The sequence below is a fragment of the Callospermophilus lateralis genome, unplaced genomic scaffold, assembly GCF_048772815.1.
Source record: "Callospermophilus lateralis isolate mCalLat2 unplaced genomic scaffold, mCalLat2.hap1 Scaffold_113, whole genome shotgun sequence".
Taxonomy (NCBI): domain Eukaryota; kingdom Metazoa; phylum Chordata; class Mammalia; order Rodentia; family Sciuridae; genus Callospermophilus; species Callospermophilus lateralis.
Genome location: NW_027511570.1, coordinates 1,302,999 through 1,319,631, shown reverse-complemented (window position 1 = coordinate 1,319,631; position 16,633 = coordinate 1,302,999).

Here is a 16,633-nt window from a genome sequence, read left to right as displayed (position 1 = left end):
GATCTCCCCTAATCTTCAAAACAACTGAAAATTAGTTAGAACTACTTTATGCCAGTTTTCCACCCACAGCAGCAGTTGTACAGGAGGTCGCAAGGCTGGGACCATTCTGCTGTGGCTTCTACTGCTTCGAAGGCTTTAACATAACCCTTATGATTTTTGCGCTTGGTCCGTGGTCAGCCATGCTCTTTTGTGATTTGGTGAGAGAGAGAGAGCCCGGAGATGACCAGAAGGGGAGAAGAATGGGCTCATCCTTCTACCCCGAGGCAGAAATGGGCTTGCAAACCTGCTCTGCCTTCCTTGAGGCTTACTCACACCTCCAGCTTGCAAAACACTCCTGTTACTCCAAGTGATTCACAACTTCAGAAGGAACAGCCCATTTTATAGGTCTTGCATTAAAGGCTTTTTCCCAGCCACACAGCTACTGAGTGAAACTCAGCTCGTTCCTGTGTGTGCCATGCACATTAACCCATTATAAGGGAATAGGACAATTTATGAAAGATTTTTTCTTACTTGACTTCATTATTTCATTTTTCAAATATTATGTCACATCAATACAGTCCTTCTTAAATACTCCAACTTAAGAGTATAATGTGTAGGTTCAAGAAGTTAAATAACTTGTCTTATTGTAGATACAAAGGGGGAAATAATCTTATCCAGAACAAATTATTTAAAGTCTCTGAATACTTTGAAGAAAAATTCATTTAAAATGCTTTGTGATCCACCACATCACAAACACGATTTCTTGATGCTACTTTTAAGCTCCAAAGGACTGAATTAATTTTTATATTTGTCAGCATCCATTAGAAAAAGTTTTAATAAAAAGGTGTGATTGGGGGCAAGGAATGAAACTCAGTGGTAGAGCTCCTGACAGCATAAGGCACTGAGTTGGATGGTGAGGTATGACTGAATAAGCAGAAGCACTGTATTTAAGCAACAGAAGGCAAAAAAATAAAGGAGGAAGGAAGGAAGAATTGGCATGCTGTTTCCTAAGTGGAGCATAATAATATTTCTAAATTTCTCTGATAGAATTTTTTAATAAAATTATGGTTTAAAATTTGGCTTGTGAGGGGCTGGGGTTGTGGCTCAGCGGTAGAGCACTTGCCTTGCATGTGTGAGGCCCTGGGTTTGATCCTCAGCACCACATAAAAATAAACAAAATAAGTGTATATATATGTAAAAAGAATATACTCTTTAAAATAAATTTTGGCTTATGAAAATTATATTTGTAAAAGTTGAAAATGTCATATGAAGCAACCAGACATTTTTAACATTTAAAGTTGAGGGAAGGGGTGAAATAAATAAAATGTATGCAGTCAAGTCAGTTTTGAAAGGACTTATTGTCAGACACAGAATTGAATTTGAAAATGGACTCTATCACCATAAATTTCCCAGCAATACAAGAGTCTATTGATTTAGATTTATAGCCTCGTAATATTTTATTTCTATGATAATCAGGGAATATATTTAAAGCTTACTGAATGTATACAAACATTATATTTTTTAAAATTCTTTTTATTGGTTGTTCAAAACATTACAAAGCTCATGATATATCATATTTCATACATTAGACTCAAGTGGGTTATGCACTCCCATTTTTATCCCAAATACAGATTGCAGAATCACATCGGCTACACAACCATATTTTTACATAATGCCCTATTAGTAACTGTTGTATTCTGCTACCTTTCCTATCCTCTACTATCCCCCCTCCCCTCCCATCTTCTCTCTCTATCCCATCTACTGTAGTTCATTTCTCTCCTTGTTTATTTTCCCCTCACAACCTCTTATATGTAATTTTGTATAACAATGAGAGTCTATACAAACATTATAAACACAAATGTTTTTATCATTTTAATTATTCCATACATCAAATAATTTCCTTTAAATTATTGTAAAAGGGAAGACTTACTAAAAGTTTTGTTGTTGGTGGTGGTGTTTTGGTGAGGGAGGAAGGGTGGAGTAGCATGCTGAGAATCAAAAGCAGAGCCTAGCACAGGCTAGGCAAGCATAGGACCACTGAGCCAAAAGCTTTGACCCTTCTTTCTCATCAGTTAAACCATCATGAGAAAAAAAAAATAATTCTATACATATGGTTATCAACCAAAAAGCTTCAATCACATTCAGATTCCTTAAGTATTATATAAGTCCACAAGGGGCTGGGGTTGTAGCTCAGTGGTAGAGTGCTTGTTTAGCATGTGTGAGGCACTGGGTTCAATCCTCAGCATCACATAAAAATAAATAAAACAAAGGTATTGTATCCATCTACAATTTTGAACAAATTTTTAAAGGAACACAAATGATAAATATAGAAAAAAAAATTAATAACACCTCATCGTTTAGCTACACATATTTAGAAGTAAAATTTTTCTTCTGTCATTTTGTCCTAATAAAGATAATACAACATCACAAAGGAAAGGATTTTTATATTCTACAATGTAAAAAAAGTCAAACATTATAGCTGAGTGCAGTGACACATACCTATAATCCCACTGGCTTAGGAGGCTGAGGCAAGAGAATCGCAAGCTCAAAGCCAGCCTTGCAAAAGCAAGGCTCTAAGCAACTCAGTGAGACCCTGTCTGTAAATAAAATACAAAATAGGGCTGGGGATGTGTCTCAGTGGTTGAATGCCTAAGTTCAGTCCCTGGTACCCTCCCCAAAATTAAATATTGTTAACACACACAGATATAAAAAAAATAAATATTGTTAACATACACATACATACAATATTAAAAAGTAAGGAAAAAACTGGAGGAAGTATTTGTAACATAAAAAACAGGTTTGATGTATTTTTTAAAAATAAAGAACTTATGGCTGGGGTTGTAGTTTAGTGGTAGAGCACTTGCCTACCACTAAACCTAGTGTGAGGCACTAGGTTTGATTCTCAGCACCACATATAAATAAATAAATGTATATTGACAACTAAAAATATATATAAATAAAGAAATTAGATAACGCAATAAAAGTGTTGAACATCTTTAATGAATAAAGCAAAGGATAGGACAGTTGTTGATAAAAAGAAAAAATAGGGCTGGGATTGTGGCTCAGTGTAGAGCGCTTGCCTCACATGTGTGAGACACTGGGTTCCATCCTCAGCACCACATAAAAATAAACAAACAAAGGTATTTTTTTCATCTACAACTAAAATACATATATATATATATATATATATATATATATATTTGAAAAAAGAAAGAAAGAAAAATATAAAGCCCAGTAGTGGTACACATCTATAATCCCAGCTACTTGAAGGCAGAGGTATAAGAATCGTGAATTCGAAGACAGCTTGAGCAACATAACAAGATCCTATCTCAATTTTTTTAAAAAGTGCATAAATAAATATATAGGCACATACATAAACAGCTCATCAATTATTTATATATTAAAACATTCACTCAGGAGCTGGGGATGTAGCTCAGTTGGTAGAGTGTTTGTCTCACATGTACAAGGCCTTGGATTCAATCCTCAGCACTACCAAAAAAAAAAAAATCTTGTTCTAATAGGGTTGGAGAGAGGCAGGCAAAGAAAAAAGTAATTAAATAGTATGTTAGGAAGTATAACTTTAATAGAAATCATGAAGAAAAGATGAATGTTTTACATAGACTGAACACTAAAGGTCTCACTGAGGAGGTCAGTTCAGGAAAAGAGGAAGGGAGGGAGCTGGTCATTTCCTATTTTTAGCAAATGCATTTCAGGCAGAGAAAACAGAAAGTATAAAGGTCCTGAGGCAGAAATGTGCTTTGGCATACTCAAAGTAAAAGAAAGGAAGCCAGTGTTTCTTAAGTGGGCAAGTGAAGGGAGTAGTAGGAATTTTTTTTTCAGTTGTAGGTGGATACGATAGATTTATTTTATTTATTTATTTTTATGTGGTGCTGAGGATCAAACCTAGGGCCTCATAGAGCTAGGTGAGTGCTCTACCGCTGAGTCACAACTCCAGCCCAGCAGCAGGAATTTTTTTAAAGGTAACAGGGACAATGCCTTGAAAGTAGAAGTATAGACCTTGCTTTGGGTTCTTACTCTAAGATAAAAAATCACTGGATATTTTGAACAGAGGAATGACAATATTTGACACACTTTTTGTATGTATGTGCTGGAGCTTGAACTCAAGGCCTCCTACATGCTAGGCAAGTGCTGTATCGATGAGCCTTGTCCACAACCACTGATTCACCTTTTATTTTATTTATTTACTTACGTGTTTATTTATTGATCGGTACTTTGAATTGAACCCAGGTGTGCTCTAATACTGAGCTACATTCCCCACCTTGTTTGTTTGAGTCAGGGTCTCCCTAAGTTGTCCAGCCTGGGCTCAGACTCAAGCTCCCAAGTAACTGGGATTACAGGCTTGCACCACCACACCAGTCCTGATTCACCTTTGTAAAGAACCCCCTTGGTTTGCAAGCAGAGAATAAACTGTTAAAACTTATGAAAACTCAAGCAAATGAAACAACGGGTTTCATTTTTCACTGATGAGGATATTAGCATATTTTTTAAAGTAGGTCATAAAACAATGAGCATAATAGAACTATATTTTTTTAACTATGATTGTAGGTAATCTTATATGTTTCCTTTTTTTTTTCCTTCAGTACTGGGGATTTAGCCCAGGGTACTTTGTCATGGAGCTACATCCCCAGCCCTTTTTATGTTTTTTGTTTTGTTTTGTTTTTTGAGACAAGATCTCCCTAAATTGCTGAGGCTAGTTTCGAACTTGTGATCCTCCTCCCTCAGCCTCCCCAATAGCTGGAATTATAGACATGTGCCACTGCACCCAGTATAGGTAATATTCTTTTTTTTTAAGATAGAGAAGAGAGACAGAGAGAGAGAGAGAGAGAGAGAGAGATAGAGAGAGAGAGAGAGAGAGATATTTTTTTAATATTTATTTTTTAGTTTTTGGTGGACACAATATCTTTGTATGTGGTGCTAAGGATCGAACCCGGGCCGCACGCATGCCTGGCGAGCGCGCTACCACTTGAGCCACATCCCCAGCCCAGTATAGGTAATATTCTTAAAATGTGCTAGAAACTAAGTTAAATTATCAGGGAGATTTATCATAAAGGCCACATTAACAGACAACTATTACCTTGATATATAGGCGACATGGAAAAAGCCTGACCCTGTGGGTAAGGCAGACGAGCCAGTTTGAATGATAACACTGTTGCTCTCATGTGGCCCTAGGGATTTAAGTAGCTCCTTTGTAACTCAGGTTTATCATCAGCAAAACAGAAATAACAATGTCTTCATTTTACTTTTTTGAGTTTATTGTAAAGATTAAGTGAAAGAAATCATGTAAAGCCTTTGTCAAAGAATAGGGCCAAATAAATATTGGTCTTTCTTACCCCAAATCTTAGATTTTGGTGCACATTCAACATCCATTATCCATTTCTTCCTTGTTAACTAAATAAAGACTTTAGTTCAAGAATCTTCTCCTTGGTAAGAGGCCCAATTCCAGCTCATGGCAAGGCCTGATGTTCCCAGTGGTTTGTGGATGTGATGATCACATTTCTCAGTACCAGGGTGGCTTCAGGTATCGGCAGGTCTCACATAACCAACCTCAAGTGGTTTTCAAGAAAAGTTTTCTCACCTTGAAAAAAAGACCTCAAAAAGACCCATCCCTTCTTCCATAGGATTTCCCCTGCCTGAATGTGGCACCTGGGAATTCTGCAGCCATACTGTGGATGAAATTTACACCCTGACATCGGCAAAGATGGTAGATTCAAGGAACCTTCATTGGTCTTTGAATTTACCAACTTTGAAGCTCCCCTGAGTAGGACTTCTTGTTATGTGAAACAATATATTTTGCTAGTCTGGCATGGTGGCACATGCCTACAGTCCCAGCTACTCGAGAATGAGGAGATAACATCACTTGAGGCCAGCCCAAGCACCACATGTCAAAATCCCATGTCAAAAATAAAGACACACAACTATAATCCTAGCAGCTCAGGAGGCTGAGGGAGGATCAAGAGTTCAAAGCCAGCCTCAGCAAAAGCAAGGCACTAAGCAATTCAGTGAGACTGTGTCTCTAATAAAATACAAAGTAGGGCTGGGGATATGACTCAGTTGTCAAGTGCCCCTGAATTCAATCCCTGTGCTCCTCATACACACACAACACACACACACACACACACAAAAAAAAAAAGAAGATAGGGGAGAGGAAGGAAAAAAGGTAGGGGAAAGGAAAGGAAGGGAGAAAAGGAAGAAAGGGAGGGAGGAAGTAGTGCTAAAATTTCTCTCAAAAATTCTATGACATTCAAACTTAAAGATAATGGAAGTCTTTTGCTTCAAGGCTGATAGAAAATAGGCTTTAGTAAACCAGTCACTGTGGGCAGGCCTGTAATCCCAGCAACTATGGAGGCTGAAGCAGGAGAATCACAAATTCAAGGCCAGCCTCAGCAACTCAACAGGACCCAGTCACAAAATAAAAATAAAAAGGATTGGGAGCTGGGGTCGTGGCTCAGTGGTAGAGCACTTGCCTAGCATGTGTGAGGCACTGGGTTTGAGTCTCAACACCACATAAAAATAAATAATAAAAAAGGGCTATGCTATCAACAACTCATTTAAAATAAATAAATAAATAAAAAGGGCTGTGCAAAGTGCCCCTGGGTTCAATCCCCAGTGTCAAAAAACTTTTTTTTTAAGAGTGAGAGAGGAGAGAGAGAGAGAGAGAGAGAGAGAGAGAGAGAGAGAGAGAATTTTTTGATATTTATTTTTTAGTTATTTGCGGGCACAACATCTTTGTTTGTATGTGGTGCTGAGAATCGAACCTGGGCTGCACGCATGCCAGGTGAGCGCACTACCACTTGAGCCACATCCCCAGCCCCCAAAAAACTTTTTTAAAAGAAGATAGGCAGGAATGTTCCCTCTGATATGCAGATGCTAACACACAATAAGTGGGTGGGAGGAGAATAAAAGTTCATTGGATTAAACAATGGGAAATGGAGAGAAGGGGGAGGGTGGAAATAGGAAAGACAGTAGAATGAATGGGGACATAACCTTCCTGTGTCCAAATATGAATACACACCAGCATAACTTCATAGTGTGTACAACCACAAGAATGAGAAGGTATACTCATGTATACCAAAATCCATTTACTGTCATGTATAGCTAACAAGAATTATAATAAAAAATAAAAAAATAGGCACTGGGGTAACTGCACTGATATAGTCAGTTTCTCTTCTGTTTGGTCAGTTTCTATGGCTTTGACTATTACCATAGTAACTTCCATTTTGTTCATGACAGTGACAAAAATAAACAATATATTTGAAAGATAATATATTCCGTGGCTAAGTATCTGGGCTCGGAAGTCAGACTGACTGTGTCCAAATGTGGGCTGAGATAGTGTGACCCATGGTAACTTATCTAACCTGCCTACGCCTTGTACTAAGTCTACAACATGGGGGGGATGATATTACTTGCCTTGTAGGATTCCTATGGGGATTAAATAAAATGAAGCATGTAAAGGACAGTGCCCGATGCATAATAAAAGTTCAATTAATGCCAGCAAAGATGATTACACAGAGGGAAAGCATTTCCGTGTTTGTTTGGGCACGTTGTTGGTGTCCCAGAGAGTCATATGCTCTTTGTGAACCTGGAGATGCAGGTTTCTGGGACAAGATGAAGGAGGAAAACAAATGATTTTTTCCATCACTAGACTTGACAATCCTGCCTCCCTTGGGCCTATTAGAATGAGCTGAAGTATTTCATGCCAGGGTACTACCTGGTGCAAGCACTCTCAAATGAACCCCATAGTTTGGGGTGTCTGTGTCCCAGCAGATTTTATCATAGGCTCCATATTTCCTCATTACTGTGATAAGAACTGGCCAAGGAAAGCACATATCTGATTAAAAAGTCCTCAATCATTATGATATTTTGTCACATTATCTTCTCAGACCTCTAAGCCCTTGATGTTAATATTAACCCTCATATCAAGTGATAATTACTCGTCTCCTTTAGAGATTAAGGAAACAGGGGGTTGGGAGTGTCCCACAGAGGTATAATTTGTCCTTAATATTCAGGAGGCCCTGGGTTCAACTCCTAGGACCAAGAAATAAAGAGAGGAAGACAAAACAGATAGGTGGGAGGGTTATATTCCAAAATTGGGAGAGTGAAAGCAAGAAAAATAGGGAGCAATCTTTTTTTTTTTTTTTGGCGGTGCTGGGGATTAAACCCAGGGTTTCATACACATCAGCTATGTGTTCTACCATTGAGCTACATCCCCAGCCCAGCAGTCTTCATTTAGTTGTGGTATTTTATTTATTTAAAAATAAAAAAGCTAAAGCAATATGACAAAATGTTAATGTATATCTTAAATGGATACTGGACACAGATTTTTAAGTAATTTTGTCTACATTTTTTGTATGCCTAGAATATTTTTTAAAATTTATTTTTGTAGCTGTAGTTGGACATAATAACTTTATTTTTATTTTATTTATATGTGGTGCTGAGGATCGAACCCAAGGCCTTGCACGAGCAAGGCAAGCACTCTACCACTGAGCCATAACTCCAGCCCCTAGAATATTTTTTAATTTTATAATATAAAAACTAAAAGACAGATTATAATTGTAATTTTTAAAAGCCATTATTTTTTTTTTCTTTTTTTTTTTTTTTTTTTTGGTGGTGTTGGGATTGAACCCAGGGCCTTATACATGCAAGGCAAGCACTCTATCCCTAGCCCTACTTTTTTTTTTAATGGTGTTGGGACTGAAGCCAGCGCCTTGTGCATGAGATGCAAGCACTCTACCAACTGAGCTGTATCTCCAGCCCATCATTACATTTTAATAATACAAAGAACTAACTGGATCTAGAGATTAAGTAGGAGATCTCAGATGGAAAACTTTTGAAAACTTAAGTCCTGATAATGAAGCAGACTCTGACTAACAATTTTGTGAAAAATATTTTTAAATGCCAATAACCATAAGAATTGTTTTAATAAGACCTGGATTAATAAAAAAGAAAAATGAGCCAGGTGTGATGATGCATGCCTGTAATCCCAGTGGCTTGGGAGGCTGAGGCAGGACAATCACAAATTTGAGGCCAGCCTCAGCAATTTAGTGAGGCCCTAAGCAGCTTAGTAAGACTCTGACTTATAATAAAAAATAAAAAGGACTGGGGATGTAGCTCAGTGGTAGAGTATCTCTAGTTTTAATCCCTAGTATCAAAAATAAAAAATGATCCTGGTCTGGGCAATTTAGGAGTTGTAATGGTGTGCAGAAAAGATTATGAAGAAAGGAAGAAAAATGTTCACATTTCTATGTTTAAAATTTTACTTTCCACCTGTAATCCAGCTACTTGGGAGGTTGAGGTGGGAGGATCACAGGTTCCAGGACAGCCACTGCAATTTTGAGGCCAACTTCTGCAATTTAGTAATACCCTGTCTCAAAATAAAAAAAAAAGGGCTGAGGATGTAAGTCAGTTAAAAAGTGCCACTGGGTTCAATTCCTAGTAGTGAAAAAAAAAAAATATATATATATATATATACATGTATATATATATACATATATATAAATAAATATGTTTATTTATATTATATGGAAATCTAAACAGAAAAGGAGCAAAAATATTCCAGAACAAAAGCCAGTTAGATTAGGAATCAGCCCAGCACAGTAGCGAGTGTCGGGAGGCAAAGACAGGAGGACTATGAGTTCAAACCCAGCCTCAGCAACTTAGTGAGGCCTTGAGCAACTCAACAAGACCCTCTCTCTAATAAAATATAAAAAAGGGCTGGGGATGTGGCTGGGTAGTTAAGTACCCTAAAAAAAAAAAAAAAAAAAAAAGATTGGGAATCAACTTCAGTAAGAATAGTTCTAAAACTTTTGTTTGGATTCCATATCTAGCACCACGAAAAGAGAAGGAAAAGAAAAAAAAACACGAACTTTTGTTTGGGTCTAGTGGTGCAACTCACTGTTACCTGCCTGGCACTCATTTAAGAGAGTCTGGGTTCAATCATTGGCATCAAAAAATAAAAAATATATAGCTTTGAGATTAAAAAAAAATCCAACATTGCACAAAATCACTGGGTCTAAGGTGTTTGCTGGTAATTTCCACTTACTATTTCTATAGATCACAGTTGAAAATTCTTATGATTTAATTGAACCTAAAAAGAATGGATGCTTATATGGTCAATAAAAAGAAAGAGAGAATTCTACCTTCCCTGAGATGAGGAAAAATTTTAAAAAGCATTAATATCTGGGTCATTTTTGGCAAAGATAAAGGACATTTGAAAGTAAAACTTAATTGTTCCTCAAATAGTGGGACAAACAATTGTTTGTCCTCATTAAATTTAAGTTCAGGGCCTGAGGTTGTAGATCAGTGGTACAATGCTTGCCTAGCACGTGTGAGGCAGTGGGTTTGATCCTCAACACCACATAAACAAAGAAAATGAAGTTATTGTGAAAATAAAAAGTTCATTTTCAATGAAAGAAATTCTTTAAAATTTTTTTTTAGTTGTAGCTGGACACAGTACCTTTATTTTCTTTCTTTCTTTCTTTTTAATATGTTTTTAGATATTGATGGACATTTATTTTATTCATTTATTTATATGTGGTGCTAAGAATAGAACCCAGTGCCTCACACATGCTAGGCAAGTGCTCTGCCACTGAGCCACAACTCTCCCCGCTATTCATTTATTTTTATGTGGTGCTGAGGATCAAACCTAGTGCCTCACACGTGCTAGGTGTCGCCTCACCTCTGAGCCACAAACCCAGCCCCCATCAATGAAAGAAATTCTATAGAGAGAAACAAAACAACCCCTGAAGCAGTTGACATGTTATGTTTTCCAATTTAGATATTATTCCTAAAGAAGGCCTGTCTGATAGGAGAAAAGAAAATTTCCTTGAATATTTTTAAGCTCTTACAGGGTACCAGGCACTCTTCTGAGTGTTCTGTCAATAGAACTTCACTTAATCTTCATTACACCCCTCAATGACCCCTAATAAAAGGACAGTGCAGAGTGGCTGTTACAGATACAAATGGCAAAGCAGTGGTAGCCCCTAGGTTCCCCCTTCCAAACACTTTGAGACACTGCCTTTGGGGCTCAACCAGCTGAGGACAAGAGTACAGTCAATCTGCTGTAGAGAAAATCCAGAAGGTTTCTGCCTGTCAGAAATAATTTTCAGTTAATTGATTTGAAATGTGTTGTAGGAGCTTGCATTAGTATGAGAGATATTTGCTATTGAAGGTTTAAAAAAAAAAAACAATTGTTTTTATTCAATTGACCAGGACATTGAACTTCCCAATATTAATCAGTCGTTCCAACTGATTGTAACCTTTTCCACTGACATCTGCCAACTCTCCATTCCTTATTTTGTATATAAGTAAAGAGAATCTGAACTCTTTTTTAAAAATTTTTTTTCTTTTCCTTTTTTACCTTTGATGGACACAGTACCTTTATTTTATTTATTTATTTTACATGTGCTGAGGATGGAACCCCAGTGCCTCATAAGTGTTAGGCAAGCACTCTGCCACTGAGCTGCAACCCCACTCCCTGAACTCTTTTTGCCATGGAGTATTTACCAAAACTGTGGCCCATCCACAGCAGCATTCTCTCAGTCAGGGCCTATAAATTCAGAGGTATGGCTGGGAGACTAATGCTGTCCACAAAGAGAAGAGTCAACCCTTGTCATGTGGCAGTCTCATTGAATTCACATTCATTTTGCAACATGGGAAGAATAAAAGGACATTTTCTGGAAAGTTTGCTTGAGATGTAATGTCAAGGGGCTGAGAAATGGAGGGAGAAATGGGGAATGTTCTGTGGCTAAATATGGAATGTTTATCTCTAACATAGCAGAGATCTGATGGCTGCTTTCCAATACATGGTACCTCTACCCAGAGCCCACCATACCTGACTTTGAAATCTGTTTTATAGCTTTAGGTAAACAGAAATGCTTTTTTGTTTCTTCAAGAAAGGCTTTCCAGGACTATACTGGTCCTTCTTTACAAATAAGGACAAAATAAGGTCCTTCTTTACAAATTTACATTGGCTGCAAAATGTTGGTGAAGGAGGCTCCTGGGCAGCGTAAACTGGGCTGCATACATTATCCATACCAAAGAAGACTTGAGTTGCTGATGTAGGCTTTCTTCACTGGTCTCTCTTGTTCCCCGCTGGGCTGCATCCACACTCAAGGAGCATCCATTCTTTCACTATGTAACTACTGAGCCCTCCCTCGATTCATAGCACCCTAGAAACTGGGCAGGACATAAAAGAAGTGTTAAATACTTTCCTGCCCTCCAAATGTTTATAATTCAGTTGATGAGGGAAAGGTACTCCATGGAACAATTACATAATAATGAGAGTCTGTGATTAGCCTATCAATAAATCTATGAAGAATGTGATCAGAACATCAGAAGAACATTATTTCATCTGGGAAGTCTTCAAAGAGGTGGGACTTAGTTTGAATCTTAAAGGAGGGAGATAGATGAGAGGAAGAGAATATTAGAAAGGTCATTTGCTAAAACTTAGGAACAAACTATTAACATAAAATTGAGGGGAATTAGAAGATTTGGGGGTGCTGGGGTTACAGCACAATGGTAGAGGTTATGCTTAGTATTCATGAGGCTCTGAATTCAATTTCCAGTGGTAGGAAGGAAGGGGAACCAAGGGAAGAAAAGGTGAGAAGGAGAGAGAGGAAAAAAAAAGAATCTGACCAGATAGATGAAGACCCAATTCTTGAAAGATATACCAAGGAGATAAGACTATCTGTTGTGAATTTGGAAAGTGCCAGACAGGGCACCATATGAAGAACAGAGTTTGGGAAATAGAGTGGGTGGTGGTCTGTGTTGTAACTCCAATGAAGAAGAGCAAAATGCTCTGACCATGGCTTATGAAACTTCCTGTGGTTCAGAAAGGACTCCTGCAGTGCAGAGGTTGTTGGGCATTGGGAAATGTACCTCCAGGTCCTTGAACTCTGCTAATCAGTGACGGCCTGTTCTCAAAAACAAACAAAACAATCTCCCACTAAACTCATAAGGCTCATGTGATATGAGCAGGGTAGGAAAGAAATTTCTTCTTGTAGCCACCCTCTCAGCTGCAGTGCCTGGAGCCCCACTGACAAAAGATAGACAAGAGGAAAAAAAAGACTATTGCACATACATATGGGAGCTTTACAGACAAAGAATGAAAGCCCAGAGGTAGGTATTCCCTAGGGCTTGTGTACCATTTTAGCAAAGCGTGGAGAAGTTTTGGGCTTGGGCAGGGGGCAGGTTGAGGGAAGGAGACTAGGAAATCTAGGATAAACAAAAGATGTTGAATAAGATGTATCAGGCAGAGTCCAGTCATCTCAGGTGATCAGCTTTATTATCTATGGGTCATGAATATTTGCACTTTGTGACAAAATTTGCAAATACTTTCCCCCCCATTTGATAATTTCCTCAGCTAACAAGGCAGGGTTGGGGTGGGGTGGGGGAATCATTTTCTTTTTCCTGAGAGAAAAAGAAAAAGTGGGTGGAATCCCAAACAAGAGCCAGGACCTAGCATACTTAAAGGAAATTTTGAGGGGGATGGGGGGGAATAGGGTTGGGGACTGGAATCCAATCCCCAGAGTCTGTAGGAGCTAAACAAGTGGTCTACAACTAAGCTCCATCCCCAGTCCCCACACAAGAGATATTTATGCTCTTTTATTTTTAGAGCTTTTCCTGAGTGTGCTGTTCTTCAATTGCTTTCAACTCAAAATAATTGGCATACCAAAGTGGCGTATTTTGGAGTGGCATACTTCATTCCTTTCAGGAGTATATTGGAAATAGCAAAACTACTAAACTCTTTTAGAAGTTGCCCATTTCTTTTTGCTTCCTAAGCCTACCACAATCCTTCAAGTAAAGAGGAGCAATCATATTCAGATTGACTACAGGAATTTTTAAATTTTAAGTTTATAAATTGCTTTAGTAGAAAAAAAATAAACATTTATATAAGTTATAACAATGTGTCCTCATGTCCCCAGGTACACTGTACATTTAGGCTATATAATCTATTTAACACTCTGAAGAGAATTATGAGCTATTTGTTTAAAGAATCTGTTTACATAAATAATTTGTTGTAATAGCTTAAAAGAGAAAAAAGCACATCATGGCAAAATAGAACATAATAGAAAGAGTCATAAGGTAAATGACAAGGGACTGGGCATGTAGCCCTATGGTACAGTACTTGTCTAACATATGCAAGGCCCAGAATTCAATCCTCAGCACTAGGGAAAAAAAAAAACAAAGGTAAATGACAAGAACTGTTTTAAATGTTGGCTGTGGTGCTGGGGGTCTGAATCAGTGGTAGAGTTCTTACCTAGCATGATCAAGGCCCTGGATTCAATCCCCCGTATTCAAAATAAGAAAATAAATCTCAATTGTGATCATAGAAGTTTATGTGATTGTACGTTTGTCAGAACTTGTTGAACTATACCTTTTAAAAGGTTAAATTCTATTTATATAAATTATATATTTTTTTAATAGGGGGAAAGGTAATTTACAAACCAGGAAATATATTTTCAAGTTTTGTCATAAAGAACAAATATCCATGATCCATAAAGCATTTTCAAACAAGTAGAAAAGCAGTAACCCAACAGAAGAATGGGCAAAAAAGATCTGTAATTTCACAGAACAGAAAATGAAAATAGCCTTTAAACGTACAAAAAGATGCTCAACTTCACAAACAATGAAAAATACAAAGTAAAATTACTGAGAAGTACCATTTCTTTTCCATCAAATTGACAACTTTGTTACTGATGTTGCAGGGAAACAGACATTATCACATATGATTATTTGGAATGTAAAATGGTTTAACTCCCAGAAAGGATAATTCAGTAGCATCTGGCAAATTATATAGGCATTCCTCAGTCTCGAAAACACACTAGCAAAAATAGAAAGTACCTCCTGGTCAAGGTTATGACTGTACCATTATTTGTAACAACAATATAATGGAAACTAGGTTAGAGTTGTAGCACGGTGGTAGAGTTTAATCCCTAGTAGAAGTGGGCCGGGGGAGTTAAAAAAGAAATACACCTTCAATTATGTATTGAAACAACATAAAATCTGGGATTTGTTGGAGCAAAACGAAAAAGGAATGGATAAGACAAGAATGGTACTGGATGCAGAGACACATTCCTGTAGTCATAGGAACTGGGGAGGCTAAGGCAGAATTGCTGGAGCCAGGAGTTCAAGGCCAGCCTAGGCAACATAGTGAGACCCAATTTAAAAAAAAAAAGTGTAGCAAAATCTTGACAATAGTTGAACCTGAGTTATGGGCATTAGGGGTTTGTTATACTTTTCTTTCTTGTGTTAATATTTATTATAAAATTCTTAAAACAAGCATAAGCTCTGAATTTTTATTAACTCTACCAGAACACAATCACACCCCGCCTCAGGCCATTTAGTGCACATGAGACCAGAACTCATATCAAGAACCCTCTTAGCATCCTTTCATCTTCAAAGACCTTTAGAAATCTTAAAGATAGAGTTTACCATGTTATTGAGAGGTATTTCAGTTAATGGCTTCATGTCTACATGAAGAAATTAAATAACAGAGTATAATAATAACAGCTTGATGTGTCTCGGGCCATGCTTTTAAAAATGCTCACAGCACTTTCTCATGTAGTTATCTTACCTTCACCTAAAGGGTCTGTAATTACTGCTTCTTCACAGATGGGAAACTGAGTATCTGAGAAGTTAAGTGGTATCTCCGTGTTCACTGCTGGACTGATACTGAGACTCAGGCTCCCCAACAGCCCACTGGCTGGCATTTGGAGTTGATAGTTGGTAGTTAACATACAGACTACAAAGAAAAGTAACATTGAGAGATGAGATTAAAATTCATGTCAAGTTTTGCTCCATTTTAGGTGTTACCCAAATTAGAAAGATAACCTTAAAACCCTGAATATCCTATGTAATGGATAGTCTAGAATGTCTAGAACTAGTTAAAAACATCTGTGTGTATGTGCATAGCCGCCTTCTTCCTTGTCAATGAAACAAAGGGTATCTCTTTACTCTCGAAGCCTAGTTTTGTGGGCTTGTGTCTACAAAGTAAATATAGTGTTTGTACCATCTTGGCCTCATTTCTTCCTATAGGGAAGAACTGAGCTAATATATTAATGTTCATCAAATAATCACAGAGTGTTTTGTTATAAGGCTAGCCCAAATCTTTTTTTTTTTTCCTTTACAGTACTGGGGATTTAACCCAGGGCTTTGGTAGGCAAACATTCTACCACTGAGCTATACATCCAGCCTCAACTCAAGACCTAAACACTTTATCTTTATGTGTGTGTGTGGGGGGGGAGAAGCTATCATTTCTAAATAGCATACTTAAATGTTTTAAAGCTATGTTTGTTGAAGAAATACTGGCAGATGGGAAAGCCTTTATATGGAAATGCTATATTTAGTCTTTAATTGTAGAATGCCATCTTTAAATATTTGATTACTCTGGCATTTATATTGTGAAAAAGAGAACTGGCTTTCAACTTAAGTTCTTTTGTTCTTTATCTGTGTAACACACTTGGAGTTAGTTGAATACTTTGTTTTACTATATTTCAAAAAGCAGTGTGATGATTTCTTATTATTGCTTCATGTTTTCTAACAATTTGAGTCAAACCAACTTTTTGTAAATAAGAAATGAAAAAGAAGTCATGTAAAAATTTCTAGGAATTAAAAGGTATACATTAAAAATATA